Source organism: Ixodes scapularis, unplaced genomic scaffold, assembly GCF_016920785.2.
Source record: "Ixodes scapularis isolate PalLabHiFi unplaced genomic scaffold, ASM1692078v2 PGA_scaffold1__304_contigs__length_218370807, whole genome shotgun sequence".
NCBI classification, from domain to species: Eukaryota; Metazoa; Arthropoda; class Arachnida; order Ixodida; family Ixodidae; genus Ixodes; species Ixodes scapularis.
The window spans coordinates 41,086,461-41,110,628 of record NW_024609846.1 but is presented as its reverse complement, the minus strand read 5'-3'; the positions used below and the strand labels follow the sequence as shown (position 1 = coordinate 41,110,628).

General features: G+C 47.8%; 1 pseudogene; it reads left to right on the top strand.

The window, feature by feature from the left end:
• LOC120850158 overlaps nt 1-24,168 on the top strand; it is a 30,155-nt pseudogene that overhangs the window by 5,713 nt on the left and 274 nt on the right.

Here is a 24,168-nt window from a genome sequence, read left to right as displayed (position 1 = left end):
TGAATGGCTTGAGACTGGTTCGCCTTTCTTAAAATAATACCCGCTAATGAGAAGTCTCTTTCCGTTGATGCACTTGATGTTGGCAAGGCATGCACGAACTGCGCTACAGGAATGAGGTGTGGAAACTCACGTAGCACAAGTTACACCACTCCAGAGGATATAATTCAGTCTCTTAAATTTACTTGTATGTGAACAAGCCACTGGCAAGCTTCTTCTTTCTTGTGGATCGTACGCTGTGGGTCTTCTTTGCCCAGATAGCTTTTCCCGCTCTTTCCCTGCAAAACAAGAACACGCTATTTTGGGATGGACGCTCCTGCAGCCTTTACTTTTTCTGGGGACAGCATTTTGGGCGAGATAGAACGTTTAAAAGCGAAAATCATATCTCTCTTGACGTAAAGACAATTTTTTCCCCGATAGGTACTTTTATCCGAGAGAGTAGTTTGCTCCCGCAATACATTCGATGGCGCGGCGCACTCCGCAGTATCAATCTCTATCCCTGCACCTTCTGTTGAGTGCAAATCTATTCCTTGAAATAGATTCCACGCTCCATACGAAGCACAGATGTGCCGGTGACTCGCTCTCATTTCTCGACGCAACGCAGTCAAACGCACTCAAACGCTCTGATACACAACTCTGCGTAGGGGCCTTTAGCCCCAGCACGACATCGGTGATTTTTGTCAGTTTTATCTCGAAAAGGTAGTGTCAGGCTCTGAAGCCGGAGTCACGCTGTTTATGCATCATACAAAAGACAGTCTGCATACAGATTCGAACGTGAGTCAATGCGAGATCTTTGCTTCGAATGCCGCATAACAATGAGGCCAAGAAAATAAAAAAAAAATTGCGCGCGGCACTCGAATTAAGGATATTGCGGTGACTCATGTTTGCAGACTGTGACCTCGACTTAATGGTTTCCGCTTAGGTTAGGTCACCAAGTGAGCCCTTTCCGCCAGTAGTTTTGTTTACAGTCCTTTGACATTTGGAGGAAAACAGAAAAAGCCGGAGATCGCATGCTTTCGCTAATGGTCTTACGCAGTGTTCAGTGCGTGCAGTGCAAGCAACGTTCAGGGAAACACGCTCTTATTGCTATATCTTCGGCGCTGTGTGCAGATTACAAAGTGTTACTGTATCGTTCTATTACGAGCGCCTACGGATGATGGACTGTACGCCAAGATGAGATAGGAACGACTGACTCGTCGTCGTCTTTTATTCCCCCACCGCGAGGCTATCCTCGTGGTACATCCTCTTTTCTCTGCTTTAAAAAAAAAAAGTGTAAAATTAAGATGACACAAACACGCTAGATAGAAAAAAAAAAAAAAACACAAAAACAAAAGAAAGAGAAAAAAAAAATCTACGGCATTCGCTGGAACGACTCATCATAACTTAGTCTCCGAGGAGGCTGTCCGCTTCTGCCAGATCGGCGTGATGAGGGCCCCTGCTGCGTCTGAGCTTGCGGTGCTTCCTGGTCCTCTGTCTCTTCATCTGTACCGTCTGGTCCAGGCGACTGCGGTCTCCCATCGTCTTCCGATTCCGAGTCGTCGTTTTCTTTTGTTGTCCTTGAATCATATTCTTCGTCAACCTTCAGGAGATGTTGCGACGGAACGTCCTGCCATCTTCTGTGACGACGCAGTACGATCTAAATTTCATTTCATTTCATTTCATTTATTAATCCTTAAGGGTCCTCTGTCGAGGACATTACATAAGGAGGGGGCAACACAAGAAATTATACAAGAAATGAAAAAAACAACAACATAAAAATTACATAACAACGCACACTCATGCAACGTAGCTAAAATTGCATAACAACGCACTCTCATGCAACGTAGCTACAAAAAAGAAAACTTAATTTGGTGTGGAAAAATACGACATGATGGAGCTTTTGAAAACCACAGGGTCAGTTATTGTAATGAGCGATTCTGGAAGACTGTTCCAGTCCACAATTGTCAGTGGAAGAAATGATTTGTTAAAGGCATTACTGGAACCCGATATACGTTGAAAATTGTAAGAGTTATTGAGCCGACGAGATGACCGTGCGGGAGAGCGCAGGAATGAGCTTCGAACAGTGGGATGGTAGTGGTAAAGTTTATGGAGTAAGCAAAGACGTGCAACCTTGCGGCGTACCTCCAGAGTTAGTAAATTTAGGCTCGTTTTCATGGCAGAGACACTGTTTTTATAGTCATAGTTTGATAAAATGTAGCGGGTTTCTCGGTTTTGAATTGCTTCCAATCGGGTGATTAAGTAATTTTGGTGCGGATTCCATATTGTAGATGCATATTCCAATTTTGGTCGAATGAAGGTTTCGTATGCAAGTTTCCTAAGCTTTGGAGGAGCAGCATTCAAGCAACGCCGGATGTAACCAAGGGTCCTTGCTGTGTCCAAAGAAATTGTGTTAATGTGATTAATCCATGTCATATCGGAAGTTAGTACGACACCGAGATATTTATACCTATCGACTTCTTCAATGATCTCGTCGCCCAGCACATACTGGAAGGAGGAGGAACTCTTTTACGAGAAAAGTGGATTAATTTGCATTTAGATTTATTTAGTGGCATCAACCAGGTGTTACACCACTGAGATATATTATCTAGGTCCTTTTGGATGAGTTTGCGGTCATTAGGTGAAGTGATCTCGCGATATAGAACACAGTCGTCTGCAAAAATACGTATGTGAGAAGAAATAGAATTTGTAAGGTCATTAATAAATATTAGAAAAAGAAGAGGCCCAAGGACTGTGCCCTGGGGCACGCCAGATGTGACATTAATTAAATCAGATTCGCACCCATTTAAGACTGTGTACTGCATTCGCGAGTCAAGAAAATTACGTATCCACATTAAGACGTGGGGGTCTAGATGAAGGCGAGAAAGTTTAGAGATTAAACGAATATGTGGGACACGATCAAATGCCTTGGAGAAGTCTAAAAATATTGCGTCTGTTTCGTTGCGAGATTGAAGGCTGCAATGAAGGTCATGTGTAAATTCAAAGAGTTGCGTCTCACAAGAATAACCTTTGCGAAAGCCATGTTGGTGATGGTAGAAGTAGTCATTGTAATCTAAATGCGACATTATATGCGAATAAATGATGCGAATAAACGAATAAGCGACGTAGGACTCGACGGTTGCTTTCGTAGCCCATTTTCCATCGTTTAGGATACGGACGGTGTCTCCTGGCTGGAGCGGCTCTAGATGTCGTCCTTTTTCGAGGTTCTGGGTGTGCTCTTGAACAGGCGGTGCTGGATCTGAAGAAAAGTTTGGAACTAGGGTTCGAATACCACGACCCATCAAAAGCTCTGATGGAGAGCGACCGCCTTCCAGCGGAGACGTACGGTAGCTGAGCAAGCCGAGCCAGAAGTCCTCTTTTGTTGATTGTGCTTTTCGGAGTAGCCGCTTGACTTTCTCCGCTAGGCCATTGGATCGGGGATACCCAGGGCATGACACTGTATGAATAAAATCATACCGCGTTGAGAAGTCTTTGAATTCTTTTGCAGAAAACTGTGGCCCTCCGTCTGTACAAACTTCTAATGGTATTCCATGACGTGCAAATATTTCTGACAGTTTGTAAATCACACCATTAGCAGTTGTGTCACGAAGCTCCTCCACTTCGGGATAATTGGAGTACGCGTCATACACAACTAGGTAATGTTTACGACCAAGTTCGAACAAGTCTGCCCCAACCCGACCCCAAGGATAACCAGACACCTCACGTGTATGCAGAGACTCATTCTGATGTCTGTATGTGAAAATTTGGCATGTCTCGTATTTTCTGACGAATGCAGTAATGTCCGCATTCATACCTGGCCAGTAAACTAAGTTCCTTGCTTTTGATTTATATTTGTTGAGGCCTAGGTGACCCTGGTGTATTCTTTTAAGTATTTCTTTGCGCATTGCTGCTGGTATCACAACTTTGTTTCCTTTCAACACGACTCCATTGATGACCGAAAGCTCTGTCATAACGGACTTCAGCTCACCCCGAACTGGAGTTCCAGCTTCTAAACAGGCAATTGCCTCCTGCAGGACGGTATCGCTTGCTGTGGCGCATGCAGGCTGCCCAGGGTCCGGCTGCCTACCAGTTTTGAAAACACTGCGTTAGCATGTATTTTGACGTCGGTCATGTCGTCTTCTGCTTGGGAATCACCGGAGATTCGGGAGAGTGTGTCCGCGATCACCAGCTTCTTTCCAGGGACAAACTGTAAATCAAATTTGAACTTCAGCGAACGAAGAAATAGTCGTTGCAACCTCGGTGGCAGGTCGCCTAAATTTATTTGCAAGAGCGATCAAGGGCTGGTGGTCAGTTTCAACGAATATTTTTCTTCTGAGTATGAATTCGGTAAATCTTTCGCACCCAGATACAATTCCCAGAGCCTCCTTTTCTATCTGAGCATATCTACGCTCTGTGTCTGTGAGCACTCGTGATGAGTACACCACCACTTTTCAATCTTTTCCATTGTGCTGGAACAAGGCAGCACCGAGAGCAAATGCAGAGGCTTCTGTTGAGACTTTGGTGGGTCGAGAGGGATCAAAAATTGCTTGCTAGGACCGGTGCCTCAGTGAGCAATTTTCGCAGTTGTTGCCACTCAGTTTCATGAACCTTCTGCCATTCAAAAATAGTGCCTTGTCGAATAAGTTGACGCAACGACTCTGTCTGCGTTGATAAGTTTGGCAAGTACTTTCCAAAGTAGTTAACAGCTCCTAGCAACTGCTGAACCTCTTTCTTACTTGTTGGAGTTGGTAGGGCTGCAACACATTTCACAAGTTCTGGATTTGGCTCAATTCCAGCTGCGCTTATTTTATCTCCTAAGTAGGTAATATCTGAGACCCCGAAGATGCACTTCTCCAAGTTAAGAGTTAACCCTTCTGTTTGTGGAGCATGAAGCACAGCACGCAATCGTTGGTCATGTTCTTCCCGTGTTTCGCCCCAAATCAGGACATCATCAATATACACCCGCACACCTGGAAGTCCATCTAAAAGGTAACTCATAGTGCGCTGAAACACCTCGGGAGCTGAAGCGATTCCAAAGGGCAGTCTGAGAAACCTATAGCCACCAAAAGGAGTGCTGAAGGTGCATATTCGAGATGTACTGTCATCCAACAGTATTTGATGGAAACCGCTGTTGGCGTCGAGCCGGCTAAAGCATGCGGCATGTACCAAGTCTGCTTCAATTTCCTCTCTCTGGGGCACCTTAAAATGCTCTCGCTTGAGTGCTTTGTTTACGTGACATGGATCCATGCATAATCTTAAGTTTTTTTTTTTTCGTACTATAACCAAGGGGCTCACCCAGTCGGACGGTTCTGGTGCCTTCGCGATGACACCTGCTGTCTCCATTCGGTCGAGCTCTGCCTTCAAAGGCGCACGTAGCGCGTGCGCCACCCGGCGTGCTGGCGTATCGCCGGTGTGAAGTTGTCGCGAAGAACCATCTTGTAGGCTCTCTTTGTGCAACCGAGACCACGAAAGAGACCCGGGAACTCGCGCTCTACTTGTTGGCGCTGCTGGTTCTCGTGCTCCACTGTGTTGACCCGGTTGACGAGGCCAAAGTACTCGCATGCTTTCATGCCCATGATGTCTTGCCTGCCCTTTTTTACTATAAAGAAATCCATGAAACCTTGTTTTCGGCCGACAGATACCCACAGCCGGACTTTTCCCAGGTGTTGTATGATGCCACATCCGTAGCTGTGCAGAGTTGCAGTCGTGTGTTGAGGCCGCTACTTCTGTTTGATCTTCATAAACAATGTGCGAGGGAGCAGATTGGCCTGTGCACCGGTGTCCACTTTAAGCTCTACCTGCTTCCCTTCTATCGTAGTTGTAACGGTCCAGTCACGGTTGCCGACCGATTGCACGCTGCTGGTTGACAAAATCTGAAGCACATCAAAATCGCTGCTTGCCTCACTGGTTTCTTCAACGTCATGTAGGCCAGACTGCTTAGTCTTGCAACATACTGCAAAATGATTTTAGAGCGCAGCTCTTAGGGGCCCGTTTCCGGCTTGAGCGGCGTCGGCGTCGGCGTCGGCGTCGGCGTAACCGCGCGGTGCATCATGGGAAATGTCCCATAATGCACCGCGCGAGCCCCCCACCGGGGTCACGTGACCTCGTGGGGGGCACGTGACCCCCCCGAGGTCACGTGACCCCGGTGCATCATGGGAAATGTCCCATAATGCACCGCGCGAGCCCCCCACCGGGGTCACGTGACCTCGTGGGGGGCACGTGACCCCCCGAAGTCACGTGACTCCCCTGAGGTCACGTGACCCCCGCCGATGTCACGTGACCCCTAATGACGTCATCGTCACTGATGACATCGTCATTGATGACGTCGCCGGCATCCACATCGTCATCGTCATCATCACTGATGACGTCATCATCACTGATGACGTTACCGGCATCCATATCGTCATCGTCATCATCACTGATGACGTCACCGGCATCCACATCGTCATCGTCATCATCACTGATGACGTCACCGGCATCCGCATCGTCATCGTCATCATCACTGATGACGTTACCGACATCCGCATCGTCATCGTCATCATCACTGATGACGTCATCAGTGACGTCACTGATGTCGTCACCGGCATCCACATCGTCATCGTCATCGTCACTGATGACGTCACCGGCATCCGTATCGTCATCGTCATCATCACTGATGACGTCACCGGCATCCGCATCGTCATCGTCATCATCACGGATGGCGTTACCGACATCCGCATCGTCATCGTCATCATCACTGATGACGTCATCAGCGACGTCACTGATGACGTCACCGACATTCGCATCGTCATCGTCATCATCACTGGTGGAGTCATCAGTGACGTCACTAATGACGTCATCGGTACCCGCATCGTCATCGTCAATGATGACGTCATCAGTGACCTCAGTGATGACATCAGTGGCATTGGGGGTCACGTGACCCCCAAGGTCACGTGACCCCCCCTGGTTAGTTTAACCCCCCCCCCCCCCAGTGCCCTTCCCTCCTCCTCCTCAAGAGCTCCGCTCTAATTCGTCGTTACAGGGAGTTGTAAGCAGCTTTCACTTTTTTTTTCTTCCTGCATTTTGAGCACGTCTTTCTGTAGGCTGGACATTGCCTTAGAGCGTGAGCTTGGTTGCAGAAACGACATCTCCACTTCTCTTTCCGCTGCTGCTTGACTGTCTTAACGATTTCCACCTTGGCCGCTGCTTCAATCGACACTTTAACTGCCGCGTGATCCCATGTTTTGTTGTGGGCATTGGCTGTTTCTTCGGCCTTGCAGCATCCAACCGCTATTTCTAAAGTCAAATCTTTTTTAGAGCGCAGCTCTTAGGGGCCCGTTCCCGGCTTGAGCGGCGTCGCCGTCGCCGTCGGCGTCGCCGTCGGCGTAACCAAGGTCATCCCAAGGTCACTTGACCCCCAAGGTCATCCCAAGGTCACGTGACCCCAAGGTCACCCCAAGGTCACGTGACCCCTCCCCAAGGGTCATCGGGGTCACGTGACCCCAAGGTCACGTGACCTCTTTCCCAGGGTCACGTGACACCCAAAGTCACGTGGCTCCCCAAGTCACGTGACCCCCGGGGTCACGTGACCCCCGATGACGTCATCAGTGACGTAACTGATAACGTCACCGGCATCCGCATCGTCATCGTCATCATCACTGATGACGTCACCGGCATCCACATCGTCATTGTCATCATCACTGATGTCGTCATCAGTGAAGTCACTGATGACGTCACCGGCATCCGCATCGTCATCGTCATCATCACTGATGACGCCACCGGCATCCGCATCGTCATCGTCATCATCGCTGATGACGTCACCGGCATCCGCATCGTCATCGTCATCATCGCTGATGACGTCACCGGCATCCACATCGTCATCGTCATCATCGCTGATGACGTCATCAGTGACGTCACTGATAACGTCACTGGCATCCGCATCGTCATCGTCATCATCACTGATGACGTCACCGGCATCCGCATCGTCATCGTCATCATCGCTGATGACGTCACCGGCACCCACATCGTCATCATCGCTGATGACGTCATCAGTGACGTCACTGATAACGTCAATGGCATCCGCATCGTCATCGTCATCATCACTGATGACGTCACCGGCATCCGCATCGGCATCGTCATCATCACTGATGACGTCACCGGCATCCGCATCGTCATCATCGCTGATGACGTCATCAGTGACGTCACTGATGACGTCGGCGGCATCCGCATCGTCATCGTCATCATCACTGATAACGTCACCGGCATCCGCATCGTCATTGTCATCATCACTGATGACGTCATCGGTATCCGCATCGTCATCGTTACTGATGACGTCATCGGCATCGTCATCGTCACGTGACCCCCCTAGGTCACGTGACCCCCACCCAAGGTCACTTGACCCCCCCCCCCCCCCCAGTACCCTTCCCTCCTCCTCCTCAAGAGCTGCGCTCCAATTCGGCGTTACAGGGAGTTGTAAACGGCTTTCACTTTTTTTCCGCAGGAGTTTCTCTCGAATCTTCTTACTTGACGTTTCATACACGATCTGGTCTCGTAGCATGGAGGCCTTTAGGTCGCCCAATCCACAGGTCGCTGCTTTCAGCTGAATATCGCGGTAGAAATGTTCGAAAGCTTCCCCTTCCTCTTGTCGCCTCGTCCGGAACACGCAGCGTTCGAACGTCTCATTGCATCTCGGAAGGCAGTAGGCTTCGAACCTCCCTACCAGGACATCGTAATTTTGGGCTTCTTCAGCTGACAAACCAAACGTGTTAAATTCCTCAATGGCTTCTTGCCCTGCGACATGCAGAAAGATAGCGGCTTTCTGCTGCTGGTTGCGACGTTCCTTGGGCTCTGTAGCCAGGAGGAAGAGTTCCATCCGCTGATTGAATTTTTTCCAATTCTCTGCAGCGTGCTCTCCGAGCCGCAGCGGTTCTGGTGGCGAAAGATCAGTCATGGTGCTTGGAGACTGAAGATCACTTCTGACACCCAGTATCGTTCTATTACGAGCGCCTACGGATGATGGACTGTACGCCAAGATGAGATAGGAACGACTGACTCGTCGTCGTCTTTTATTCCCCCACAGCGAGGCTATCCTCGTGGTACAGAGGATAGCCTCGCAGTGCTACAAATTAACGTCATGCAAAAACACCTTATAATAACCTGACGGTGTTTTTTCTTTATTTATAATAACCATTTCCGTTTAAAAAACGAAAAACTTTCAGCCTTTTTACTCTGGTGGAGAAGGATGACCCGCGAAGCTGTACTATGGTGGGAATAAAGTATTTATAAATGTAAGAATTAAAATGTGATTGAGTAATTGGTTATTTGAACGATTGAAGAATCAGACACATATATAACGATCCGGGGTTGTTATTGGTTTCGTAACCACTGTGATCATGGCCTTGTGATCGCTGTGGTACACCACAGCGTCACTACGTCTATAGTGAATGCTTCAATGTCTTTCTTGGGCGTCGCGGATGGGACGTAGGCAACGGCGACCACCGGACCATCGCGCACCTTGACGAAAAGGCTGGACAGCTGCCGCCATCTATAAGCGACAGCGGCAACCAGACAAACAGTCTGGTTGCCGCCGTCGCTCATAGATGGCGGCAAATGTCCAGATTTTTGTGTAGTTTTGTGTCGACATTTGCTTTGTACCGGACACGAAACTAGGTAAGCTAGCCTCTAACAGCTTCGACGTAAAAAAAAAAAAAAAAAAGAGAGGCGAAAGTCGATAATTCGACTGCCAACCGAACGCTCACGCAGTGCTCGTCGTCTCACGAATTGGACCCCGGTGACAGCAAACCGTCTTCCTCGAGTGCATCTGTGTTACTCCCGCCGGGGAAAACATCACGTGGTGAGACATGAAGCGGCGCTCTGCTCCGTGAAGCAAGCACGCTCCCGGTTTTCCCGGAGAAAGAGCGAAAAAGAAGAAGAAAAGAAAAGATAAAAACTTCATTAGACGCGCTCAATTCGCCGTAAAGGGTTGAGGTAGTTCGAGTGTTCTGTCCCATTTTTTTCCCGCAAGCTGCCGCAGCAACGTACCAATGGTTCCCATTTACTGCGCCTAGCAGTTTTTATTCAAAACTTGTGTTTGAATTAAAAAAAAATAAAGAATAAAACAACAACATTGGAACCGGTTTTGACGAAGTCGAATTTCCGGTGTCACTGCATAATATGGCACCCACAAATAAAACATCTGAAAGTGCTTCTGCGCGTACTTTGTAGGACACAGGACCGCTTCGCGCCATCCAGTCTCCACATCTGTACAAAATTTCTCCACACTAACACGTCACATTCTTTTTGACCACCGCCTTTGCACGCTAATACGGCAGAAAACGATTTTTTTTTTCTATAGGTAGTTGTTTTGCTGGTTTTGTTCAGATAAGATCACGCAAGCGAGTCCGAACGTAGTTTTTTTTAACTTGTGTATATGTTACTTCTCAACATTTGTAGGGAACGTAATAAAAAAAGAGTTTGTAAAAAACAAAAATTTTGAAGAGAAAAAACAAACAAACAAATGGAGTGCACCAGAATGGCATATTCGATTTTTGAAGTTTTCGTTTATGTCATGTTTTGTGACGCCTACTACGCAAACTACAAATGTATCAGAAACCTAAACTATTTTTCACCTATAATAGATCCTGAGAACCGTTAATTAAAATATGCACACGATTGTGGAGGTTATATATTTCGAGTCAAAAATGCGCAAGCATGGCTCTTTTGACGTTTTGTCACAAGTTTTTTGACCGTTATTTAAATAAATTGAATAGCTACAACATAAAAACTTATGTCGTGCATTCTTTAAAACGCTCATTTGAATAATATATGAATCATTGCTTTACCTCAAAAATTGCAATTTGTATGGTGCTCCAAACTTGCACAACGTTAAGAAACATCAAAGGGCAATAATATTTAAAAAAAAAAAATATCTCTTTGAAATTTATAGTGATCGTTCTCCACTATAGTGGTGTGTTTATTCATAAAAAAAAAACATGCTGCATAATTTTGTTTTCTTCAAAGTTACAGCGCTGCAAAGTGTACCGTCTACGCCGGCATTTTTGCCCCATCCCACCGACGAAATTATCTTTGGATTCCGTGTATTTTATGACTAGATATATTTTTGTGCTATATTCGGGTATTTGGCTCAAGTTAAAGTATTCTACTAATTAAGACAATACTTGCATTGCTTTCCCTTTTTTATTTGTTTACCCATAAGTCTGTTTTTCCCTTTAAAATCACAAGTTCTAGGAGCTGTACGAGAACTTGTAATCGCTACTATACAACATATTTTGTTTTACAGAAAGTGGCATATAATTAACAACCTTGGTAAAAATTATCTGCTAATATGTATACATTGATTCCCGATGAAGCAGGAACGTTTGAGCCAACAATCACGTTCAATGCTATTCATTACGGTTGTATACGTCCGGCTGACCAAGGTAAACCTGCGACTTCACTGGGAGACTTTCAATAAGACGTCCATTAAGATTAAAAATAATTGTAATTATTCATTGTAGTAAAATTGAAAGCTTAAAATTAAAGAAGTAAAAAAAAAAAAAAAACGAACAGGGAAATTGAGCGCACTCGTTGCCCGCATTGGCAGGAGTGCGTCTAGAGAAGTCCGCGTTTTGTCCCTCTTCATGCAAAACCCACGAATTCCGCGGAGCACTCACTTGTGCTGCAATAGTTCTAACGAGTGCAAGAATATCGGTCAACTCCAAATGTGGCTACAAATATGTAATGCACGCACTGGAAGATTTTGCCCAAACCTCTTCAGAGAATTGACATCCAGGGGCCCTAGTCTACATGGCGGGACCAAGGGACCGGGGCGTTACCACCTGATGCGATTGCACTCTAAGGAAATTAGAAGGAAAAAGGAAGCAACGGCGCGTCTTTCGATGATAATCATGGTGATGATGATGATGGTTTGCGGCTCTTTCCTTTTGAATCGGGCGGTTCCGTGGAGGTTAGGGCCTAGCCAGTGAGGATTCGGTTATCACCGTTCGTGAACTAGCATCCACCGGTTCTCCAGTCTTCGCTTCGTGGTTTCCACCAGCTCACGCCACCCTCCGTTGGTTATAGGTGATGCGTCGGCGTTGTTGTTGCCGTTAGTCCCACCCGCAGAGTCTGCCACTGAGCTGGAAGCAGACGCAAAGCCGAGTGCCTCTGCCAGTGCGAGCTCCCGGGTTGCCTGTCCACACTCCGCCGGTTGAACTGGTTGCAGACCGGTGCACGACAATACAAGGTGTTCAATTGTCTCATCTACCAGACCAAACACTGTGTGGTCCGGCGGATGTGTGTGTGGTCTGGCGGATCACACTGTGTGGAGATCACACCATCTGGTCGAAGCGACGGCGATACACCTGCGTTCGCAGCCCTCCTGCGCATGACTCAAAGAGGAGCCGGCTGGCCAGGCTGTTGTCGTATAGTCGAGTCTGCCGAAATTTTGTGCTTATATCGATGGTACATATATAGCGTCGACTTGGACTTTGCCGTTTCTGCCCACCGAACTGCCTCCTCCTTTCTCACCCAGTTTCGTATCTCCACCTCCCACTTCCTATCTGATGTAATAGTTACAGGTATTGAAAAAAAGCCGTATTTCTTCTCTGATATCGCCGCTTCCCCCAGCCAGTTCGGACTCCCGTTAGATGCGTGTAGACGAAGAGTCTCTTTGCCCATCGGCCGCGGTCCATGAGACGTAGACGGCTGTCGTTGGTTTTCTTACTGGTCGCCTCCCTGGCCTCAAACGACGACCACCCAAGATCTCCCTGGACTACTTCGGTGGCCACCATTCCGTGACAGCCCAGAGCCTTCCTCCCGACCTCTCGTTGACGACGTTTCATGACTTCCCGCACTATGCCAGGGACACATAGGACCGCGTTGGCGAAGGTTAATCCAGGCACCACAACCACCTTCCAGAGTTCGCGAGTCACCAGAAAACTATTGCGACACCAAAGATTACGTTTTCGGCGTACATTCGTACCTCGCACGGCTGCCTGTCGGGGGTGAGCATAACGCTCGGACAACTACTCCGGCTTGTTGGTCAATACAACTCTCAGGTATTTACGACTCCTGTACCTGTGCTTGCTCGCCGTTCAGCACCAGACTGTTTAATTTAGCCACTTCGGACCCGGCTAATTGAAGGACTGCCGACTTGTTGGTGTTGAACTGAAGGCCCAATGTTGCCGCCTCCGTCTCACATATACATATTAGACGCTGCAGGTCCTCCACCGTCTCCGCCGTCAATACAATATCGTCCGCATAGGTGAGGCTCGGCAGCATCCACTTCACCTCTGCGCCTCCTTCCATGTGTGTCAGTGAAAAGCCCACATCCGACTGGATCAGGCTTTCTTCCAACCCTGACACATACCGAATATAAAAAAGCGGGGAGAGTGGGCATCCCTGTCGGAGACCCCTCGTCACTGTGACTTGCTCTGAGACGACCCCCTTCAGTTGCGTCATTACTGTATTTCGTGAGTGTAGGCGCCGTATGACAGCTAGCCCCGAAGAGGAAGGTGGAGCTCCTCCAAACGTCGCACGAGTTGCGAGTGAGGCACGCTGTCATATGCTTTTGCCACATCTAGAAAGCAGCATAGCAGTCTTCTGCCCTGTTTTCGGGCAATTTCAATACATTGTGTGAGGGTGAAAAGGTCTTCCAACCTTCGACCCCTCCGAAATCCGCCCTGAAGTTCGGTGAGCAGTTCGTCCTCTTCTGCCCGTGCTGCCATATGTTCCTTGATAAGGTGGGCGAAGGTCCTGTATGCCGTAGAGGTCACGGTCAGGGGCCAATAATCCTTAAGGAACTGTCTGTCGCCCCCTCTCTTCGGGATCAGAACCACGCGGCCGACCCACCACTCTTGGGGCACAGGTTCCTCTCCCCTTAAGATTGCTCCAAAGATATCCGCCAGCTGCTCCACTGCATCTTTTCCCAAGGACTTGAGGACGCTCGCCGGGACCCCGTCACATCCCTGAGAGGTAGCCCTTTCAAGCGTGCCAGTGCACGCGCAACCATGCACTCGACCGATGTCCCCCTCTTCGTTGGAGTCCGTTTGATCCGGGGCAAGCTGGCCTTGTTACGGCGTGTACGCATCCTCGGGAGCAAATGTCTCCGTCAGGTACTTGGTGAGGTGGTTCCCAAGGTCTTCTGGCGAATTCCCCGTGCTCTCGTCAATTATGGTCACATCTTGGTGTTTTCCTTCCAACGATCCAAGACACTTCCAGAACTTTCTCGCTGCGTCCCTTCCGCTAGACCTAATATCTCGGACGGTCTCCAAATCCGCTGTTCTCATCTTCTCTTGGGTTAGTCATTTAGCATAGCACTTGCAGGCGTGGTATATGGTCCATCTTCTAGCAACCTCACTCCCAGATTCAGTTCGGAGCGATAGTCGATGTTCCCTGTTGGCTTTCTGTGTAGCCAGTATAGACGCTTTACACACGCGCCAGAATACAGCCGCCATTGCTGACCTTCCATTGCTTTACCGAGATACCGAGCCACTGAAATTGGTGTGGACGAGTCACCACAAAAGCCAATGCTGTGGAGAAAGACAGAATAAAATCTAAGATGGCAATAGCCTGGCCTGCTATGGTAATAATGAAGTGAAGTAAACGTAATGAGTGGAAACAAAAACTGAAGGTCAGTTATGGCGGTACCCATGCACAGCTGCTGCAAAGCGTCTATAGCTTCTTTAACCTCTGTATCCCACCACCTCTTCTACTGACGCGCCCTCAAGCGGGCACGAGGAGAAGGGAGGAACGAGACGTTTTTCTTCTTCTCCAGGCAGACGGGAGAAAGTTTCCGCCCTCCCGCCTTATCTTCTTTCGGTTTCGTTTTTTGAGCACGTCACGCGCATTGTTTAATAAATGTTGAGTTGATTGAGCTTCGGCGGCAGCAAAGGCCGCCTGTAATTCCGTCTCCCACTCCAAACGTGCCGAACATTTTCGGTTGCATTGACGTTTCTACCTCTAATTTACTTAAATGAGCAAATAAAGCCATTAGAAACAGCGAAGTTCCTATACTTCGTTTAACCTTATGTTGTACCGCAGCGAAGGCTAGAAGCGCGAGCTCATAGCGTTGGCAGCCGCTCTTAAGTGACGAGAGCTTGTGCCGCCGAGATGTACCTCAGAGCAAGGAGCTCGCGCTTGTAGCCTCTCCTGCGGTACTTCATAAGGTGAAACAGAGTGTAGAATAGGCTAAAATGGCCACCTCCGATTGCAGAACCACATTTCGACGTTGACGACGTATGGAAACCGAAGAAACTGCTACCAAAACGGGCCAGTTTGGCTGCCAGGTGTTTGGGTACCTTCTCTGGTGTGTTCGGTTCTGTTTTCCGATGCTGAGTGCCAACCGGCAATCAACGTGGTTCTGTATTTCTGTATGTCACCATCACAGCAGGAACATAGTGTGGAAATATGACGGAAAGTACGTATTTACAGTTTGGAATTTTAGCATTAAGTAAAATCGGTAAAAAAAAGCTATAGCTTATTTTCTTGTTTGACTACACTACGATTCCTGGGGAAACTGCCCTACGAGCTCACTACGGCGTAGCTCCCTACACTTAACACCTTCCGCAAGTCGCGGCTTTGACTGAATTCAAGTTGATCGAAAAGCGATTTCTCTGCCCATGAAGTTTCGCTTCCACCTGAGTGAATACCCCGTCTACAGAGATTAATTCAAGGCGACAATTGCAGCAACACGCGAACAGTACAAATAGAAACAAATACTACGAAAGAAACACTGGCTCCGACGTGCCGTGCGGGGAAGCAAACACGTGGCTTGGAACCGTAGTGGAGCGACTTGGTTTATTGGCTTTCAAATAATTACGGCACGAGCGTTAACATTTTACTAAGAGATTCATCCCCTGAGCCGTTCAAAATACTCTCAAAGGTATCGCAATAAAAAAAAAAAAATCAACATGCTGGGAACATTATTTATTCCTCATGTGGTCCCTGATAAAATTCGTACCCCCGTAAGCGACAAGTATAAAAGGTGGATGTTTTTATCTCGGCCTTAAAGAGCAATACCCTTTCCTTGTGCCAGCACCCAGACCTAGTCGTCACCGGCGCACACCTCCTGCCCCCTATGCCCTATCTTTAATTGCAATAAACATTTTTTTTTTTTACAGCAGCGCTGTTAAAGGGGGGTGCAACGATTTTTTTACTTTGCGCAAATACCGATTGGAACGGATTTCTGTCGTTAATGACCTGTGAAACACCCGTTCGTTTTTCACCGCACGCAATCGAAGTTGCAGAAAAAAATCAAGCTAAACGAACAGTTTTTTGCGCCCTCAACTCGCAGCCAGAACAAGGGTCCACGTGATCTGGAGTCGATTATATGACGCCAATGTTGATCGTAGCCACCCGCTGGGGTTGGCAAGGCACAGGACACGGGCTGAGGTCCAGAGATTGTTATGGTTCGGTTATTGTCGTCATTGCACCGATCGGACGCTGAATGCTTCTCGAGCGATCGATTATCACGAGCCCAAATCGAGTGCCCACGCAATGCTCGGGTCCAATCCATGAGCAGCAACAAAAGAGCTCTTAAGGAAAATTAAGAAGCGGGAGAGGCTTTATCTAACATTTATTAAGAAAAGGATCCCTTCAGACTTGGAAACGTTTAAGGTCTATCGTAATAAACTAACTAAAGAGTTAAGGAATGCCAATGAAGCTTACTACATGAACCTCTTTTCTAGCTGTGCAGGGGACACAGATAAGCTATGGAGCAAGCTAAGTGTAGTCATGAAACGAAAACAGAATGTTGAAACAATAGAAAGAATTTCTCTCAATGGACGCGTACTGACAGGAGTTGAACTAGTGGATGCGTTTAACCACTATTTTGTCCATAGAGAACCTGAACTGTGTTCAAATGAGTCTTGTAGTTACTCCCTGTCCGGAAACGAAAGCAGTATTTTTTTACATGCAACCGACAGTGTAGAGGTATGTTCAACCTTTCTTGGACTCAAGAACTCTTGCAGCCGTGATGCTGACGGTATTCAGATAAGACCTGTCAAGTACGTAATTAATGAAATTGTCCATGTCTTGGTTCATATATACAACTTATGTATTTCCACAGGAACCTTTCCAGACAAAATGAAAGTTGCCAAAGTTACAGCACTATATAAAAAAGGTGATAGGTTAGACATAAAGAACTATCGCCCAATTTCTATCCTTCCAATTTTCTCGAAATGCTTAGAAAAAGTTATTTTAAATCAAATATCGTCATTTTGTGCAAAATATCAGCTAATAACTAAAGCTCAGTATGGTTTCCAAAAAAATAAGTCTGTGGAGCTGGCTCTTCATGAGCAAAAAGAATATATTTTACAAAACTTCGAGCAGAAGCTTCTGACTTTGGGCATTTTTGTTGATTTTACCCAGGCCTTTGATCATATCGATCACAATATTCTAGTTAAAAAGCTTGAGCGGTATGGCATAAGGGGTCTGCCACTTGAGTTCATAAAATCCTATCTCGGCAGAAGGCGACAATTCGTTTTTCTGAATGGCTTAACATCTAAAAGCAAAGAAATAATCTCTGGTGTGCCTCAGGGTAGTATTCTTGGCCCGTTGCTTTTTAACTTATACGTCAATGATATCGTACATATATGTCAACAGGCGAAGTTTATAATCTATGCGGACGATACTAGCATATTTCTATTGTCCAGCTCCTACGCCGAGATAACCAATATGGCAAATGATGTTCTACGTAAATCAAGCTCTTTGTCAAAACAGAACCGTCTAAAAGTTAATTCCAATAAAACTAAAGCCGTTTTCTTCTATACAAGAGGAACGCCTATCCCATTGCATCATAACATAGCGTTTAATCACACAAACATCGAAGTTTTGGACACTATAAAAGTGCTTGGCACGTACTTCTCCAGTAACATGCAATGGGACGAGCATGTTAACTTTGTACTACTCAAACTTAGTCAAATTGCTGGTATACTGAATCGAAATAGGTATATTCTTCCGGAATCAGTTAAATTATTAATCTACAATACGCTATTTGTATCTCATATTAACTATTGCCATCTTGTACGGGGCACAACAACAGAATCTAACCTCCATAAATTACACTTAATGCAAAAGAGAATGATACGCGTTATTGCCAATGTCTCATACACCGAACATACTGACTACCTTTTCAAGAAATATAACATTCCAAAAGTTTATGACATAAACCGAAGGAGGCTTATGCGAGATTTTTATTATAGCATTAGGAAAAATACCTCTACACTCTTAGAAATAGGAAACTTAGAAAAAAGGCAACCTTCGCATAAAACACGAACTCCAGAACCATGGATAGTTCCTCGTTCTCGGACAAATTATGGTGACCAAATGCTTAAGAATACTTTGCCTAGACTTCTAAATTCATTTGAGGAGGCTGGCACCGATATATCCTCTATAACCCCTTCTGAACTGAGATATCTTTTATGTTCATTTTCTGATACCGGTGCCCTTAGAACTGCCTGAGATGAAAACGAGCTATTTCCTAGAATTGTTTTGTGTTCCTTACCCGACCTAATCATGTTAAATTGCAACTGCATACTAATGTGTGGAGCTGTATCGAATGAGTGAATCTGATTGACCAGGAAGTGTTTTGTTACTGTGTGTGAGTGTTTTTGTGAGTCCAATGCTGCCATCATTCAAAGGGGGCCGAGGGCCCCACAAGCTGCGTTTGTAGCTTTTTTCCTCGGCCTCCTCCATTCTGTATGAAATGGAAACCAATAAAGAAAGAAAGAAAGAAAGAAAGAAATATTGTCACTGGAGGCCTTATTGGAACGACCAGTTAAAGGGGCCATGAAACGAATTTTGGGTTGGGATGAATGATTTTAAATTGGGAGTTTACTAATCGCATATCGTTTAGTTGGCCACACGAAAGAGGCTAGAAAGTCAAGAGCCAGCTTTTCGGTACGAACATTTGAAAATATAGCGGACTATTTTGTACCTTCTTGCCTTCGAAAGCTCTCCGCCTTTTCACTATAATACATCCACGGTTCCAAAAGCGCGTCACCGGCGCCAAACTGACGTCAGCACAGCCCAGCTCACGCATTGGACACGAGAACTGCGTCACTCGGACGCATGCACTCGTCAAGAACCAATCCGTCGACGAATATTTGGATTCGCGTTCGTGGCCAATGAGTGCCCTGACGGAACTAATTGTAACTGGGGAATGGCAAGTTCCATGGTGTGCATAAAAAGCACGGTAGAACCTAGGAGTCATCGCACCGGTGCCGAAGGAATGTCACGACCACGTGATTTCACGATTCGCATTTGAGTTGAGGATTAAAGCTAAGGAGGAAGAAGTAGGAAAATCGTTTCATGGCCCCTTTAAAACTGGTAGCAGTTTCAAACTTGGTTATTGCTCCAGTTTGACCAGTTTCATAATGGTTGAACTGGTCAAAGTGGTTTGAACTGGTCATGGCGGTTGAACTGGTCATACTGGTTGATTGGACAGGATGGTTGAACTGGTCATGTTGGTTGACTTGTCACGCTGGTTCAGCAAAATATATTTTCATTTGTTTACGCCACCACTGCGCTTCGGAAATCTTTATTTTACACAAATGTAGATACAATACGCCTACCACAAGCGTCAGCTGAACATTGAGCGCATACGCATACACAACACATACAAACTTCAATACAACGGCACACTAACCCGGTCACTACTTCCGAGCTCTGCGCTTCCATCTTTTATACTGGTTGTATTGAACGTACAGAATGTCTCGGTGACAGCCTAATCAATAAAAAATATTCCCAGCATGTTGATTTTGTTCCAGCAATGTCATACCTCTGAGAGTATTTTGAACGGCTTAGGGGTTGAATCTCTTAGCATAAGAACGCTCGATCATGCCGTGATTATTTGAGAGTCAATTAATCAAAGTGAGAAAGCAAATATATAAAGTGAGAGAGAGGGGTCAAACTGGTAACCGGTTGGACCAAATAGGCCAATCTGGTGACGAGTTTGGTCAATCTGGTTACCAGTTGCACCAGTTCGGCCATCTGCTGACCAGTTCGGCGAATCCAGTGACCAGTTAGAAGGCAATCTGGTGATCAGTTACATCAATATGGTTACCAGTTAGACCAGTCTGGCTACCAGTTGCACCAGTTTGATTTCCTGTTAGACCAGTCTGACCAGTTCAAATACCAGTTTGACCAGTTCAAATACCAGTCTGATCAGTTAGATTTTCAAACTGGTCTTTCCAATAGGGGGATACCCCGATCCCCCAGTTACATTGTCAAGTTTCGCGAAGGAGAGATTGAAGGAGTTTCTTGGCCAGTGGCGCTGCGCGCGAGTATCCTTGAGCTCCACTAGTGCCAATAAGCTCGTGTAAAGTGAGAAACATCCCTACCGAAAAATCCGGTATAACTTTTCACTATCCGGATTATGGAACCGGAAATTTGTTACTGGAAACCCGAAATCCAGATTGCAGACAAAGGAATAATTTCTGAAAACCTCAATTCCAGATAGAGTCCGGATAGAATCCAGATAGATTTCCGGTTCCATAATCCGGATAGCGAAAAGTTATACCGGATTTTTTGGTAGGGATTCCAATCGAATATCGTTGCACCGCCCCTTTAAGGGCTAGTTTCCCCAGTATCGTGTCCGTCAGCAAACAAATGACACTAAACTCTGGACAGCTACCGCCATCTATGAGTAACGGCGGCGACCAGACAACCGGCTTGCCGGTTTTCTTGTTGCCGCCGTCACTCATATATGGCGCAAAGCCTCTAGCCTTTCCACTCTGGCTTGCCAACTTGCAACTTGGGAACTTCATTCCCACCATAGTACAGCTTCGCTGCTCTTCCTTCTTCACTAAAGTGGAAAAGCTGAAAGTTTTTTTTATCTGATGGGAGCTGCAAAAACTGTGCCAAGGTGACGCGCTGCAGTTTCCGGTACTCCTCTGGCTCCTTCTCAAAAAGCTTGTGTCAGACCTCGCCTGGCACGCCCCAATCTGTCATGCGCATCCATCCTGCCTTTTATCCAACAAGACCTTTCTGCACCTGAGGTGTACTGAAGATTTGTGAGTGAATATGCGGGAACGAGGACATACGACGTCGTGCGAGGACATCGGTAAACACCCCTGCACGAGCCTAACACTCCATTGCTATTGGGCAGAATATCAAACTATAAGGGGCACTCTATTGAGCTTCTTGTTAAAGCCCCTTCATGTTTCAAAAATAGCGCAAGGTGCGTCGATCCACGAGGCACATGCAACATGTAGCGCTTGGGAAGATCATGGCGGCACAGCGCAGCACTGAGATAGATTTCAGACGCCATGAATTTCCCAGAAGTGCGCGCGGCACGTGCCTCGACCATTTTTACAAAAATGAATGGGGCCATTTTTTTCAGGATAGAAGGGCTTTACTTCTTGTCCCCACAGCCCGGTGTTTACTAACACAGCATAACAAAGAAATTGAAACTCGCCTAACGCGGTCTCGGCACGAGCGCTTCGCTTTGACGAGTGCTTTGGTCGTACGAGCAGCGGCCTTCAGATCATCATCTTCGATTTCTCCGGTCAAAAACAAACAAGAACATTTGGTTTGTTTTACCCACCACTGCAGCGTGCCGCTAGAGGCGTGACTGTTCGATTTCCTCCCCAATAGTGAACTACCGTTGCTTTTACGCCGAGCTTTCATGAGCAGGACCATACTCGTGTCATTAGTAATAACGCTAGTTATTTTACTAGTAAACTGTTCATGGATTCCTGTTTGGCGCTGAACATAATGCGCAAGAGGACGACACCGTGCCATCCTCAAGCCAATAGCGAGTTTTAGAATAGGGGGCCGCACAGTTTTGAGTGCCCCAAACAGCTTGGGGTGTCTCACTGCGCATGCGCAGAACTTCTGCGCATGCCCACTGCGATGCCCCGAGGTGTTTGGGGCACCCAAAGCTTTGGGGCTTTGTATTCTAAAACTTGCTATTATCACTGAGAGAATGAATAGGAATGTCAAGTGCATACTAATAGTGCTAACGGAGAGACACCGAGACTGGGATAAGCCCATCGCCGAGATGGGTTTTGCCATTCAGAATACGGTGAACAGAATGACTGGTTTCACGCAAGCGTTTGTGAACCTGGGCAAAGAGATACCATCTCCGCTGGAGAACGAGTTACGGAGCAACCTAGGAACACCAGGGCGCCCGCTTTCTAAGCACGCGGAAGAGCCAACGAACCGCTTGTCTGGGGCGCTTCACGATGCTAGAAAGAACCTCGATGCCGCAAGGATGGAGCAAGCGGCACAGTGTGACAAGAGCCACATGCACTTGGAATTCAAAGTTGGGGATTTGGTCCTGAGAAGAACCCACCCTCCGAGTAACGCAGCTAGCCGTTTCGCTGCATCGCTTGCTCAGAGATGGGAATTAAGGGTCCTATGAGGTGAAGACGGGAATGTCGCGGCTTACTTATAAACTCGCTCGGCGTGATACAAACGAGGAGTCTGGTTCAGTTCACATCGCGGAGTTGAAGGTGTACTACCGTCGCGATAGGGAAGATGATTAATGAAGGTTACCGCTGCCGCCACATTCGGCGGCAGAAATTAATAATTTTCTGGTGTCCTAACAGGGATCTTTCTGTACTACATGCCTCCCTGGAGAAGCCGTCCCAGAGGGCGTTACCCAGGAGGCCCACCGGATGGGGTAGGGCCCGCAGATGGAAGGCGCTGGTCCGGTCGACCAGACCCTCATGGTGGCCGATCACGGAGGCGACAGCACCGGGGATGGCCGAACGGTGGAACTGGGCAACGCCGTATGGGCTCCGCAGGCACCGCGAGTTTGGCAGCAGTAACGCCTTAGTGGCATAGGACAACCCCGTCCGCAACAACATTGCGGCACGGGGCGAGCACGTCCACGTCAACATCACGGTACCGGACAGGTCCGTCTGCGATGGGGGGACCTGCCTGGAGCAGGCCCCCCTGCCACACTATGGCCACGTAGACGGCGTCCGGAGAAGGAGAGGCCATCCACTACGTCTCTCTCCGGCGTTGGAAAGATGAACCAAGGCCAACGCCCGGCCAACCCGACTACGAAGTCCCATACCCGTTCCATGGCCACACGCGGCCGTTGGTGTCACGCATCTTGGGAATGCTGGACACTTGCTGGCTGTGCGGGGTGCCAATCACACACCTAGAAACCCACGAGGCAGGTCAACTCCACATGGACCTGCTGGAGGAACGCCCCCTCCCTGACAACGTGGTAGCAGTGGTGCAGCCTCCCGGACCTTCTGGCTTCCGCTGCCTTGGCCCCCGTCCAGCCAGTCTGGCTTCCCAAGAACTCTGCCGCCGCACCAGCTGCCGCGGCCACCGCCCTCAAACCCGCAGCCACGACGGCCCCTACTACATCGGTCGTTTCCCCCTCTTCCGGCCCAAGTCATGGGGCCGATGTCGTCCAGCTTCCCCTTCCGTCCCTCTCGACTTTCGACGACATCATGAACGAGGGGGGCCAAAAAGTTCCACCCAGCTCCGCTACCGACGACCACATTATGGCCGAGGTGGAGCAACTACTCAGCAAGACCCGTGAGTCCCCGAGCACCCGAGGCCTCCCGAAGACCGAGCCTTAAGTGTGTGTGTGTGTGTGGGGGGGGGGGGGGGGGGGGGGGGGAGGGGGTACACGTCATAGGTGGCCAAGCGGCGCTCGAGACCGGCGGGCGTGGAGTCCGGGAGAAGGAGCGAGCGGGTACGGCGACAACGCAACAAGCCCCGACGACTCGGCGAAACACAGGAGTGAGACAGCCACGAGGAAGACAGCCGCGACACCCCTGAACGACTCGGCGTACCTCAAGACCGAGCCAGCCACGGGGAAGACGCGGTCAAGAGTCAAGGAACAGTAAAGTGCTTTCTCACATCTCCTCTAACGTGGGACTTCTTGGGAGGGCGGACCAGGCGGAGACCTATTGGGTGGCAGTATTATTGAGCGACCCCACAAACGATAACCGCCACATGAGAGTTCGGCTTTCATTCGGTCCGGATTCAATATCAGGTGTTCGATTTTTGTTTCGAGTTTGTTTTGCTTTAATCAAAAATTACGGCTCGTGCTCCTGTTTTCGGTTTGGGTTCGGGTTCGGTTCGACACCCTGGGCAGGATAAGACGCTTTACAGCAGTTGTGCATGGGCGCCGCCATAACTGACCTTCAGTTTTTGTTTCCGCTTATTCCATTTTCATCACTTCGTCATTACCATAACAGTCCAAGTTTTTGCCACCTTAGATTCCATTGTTTTCTTCTTCCCAGC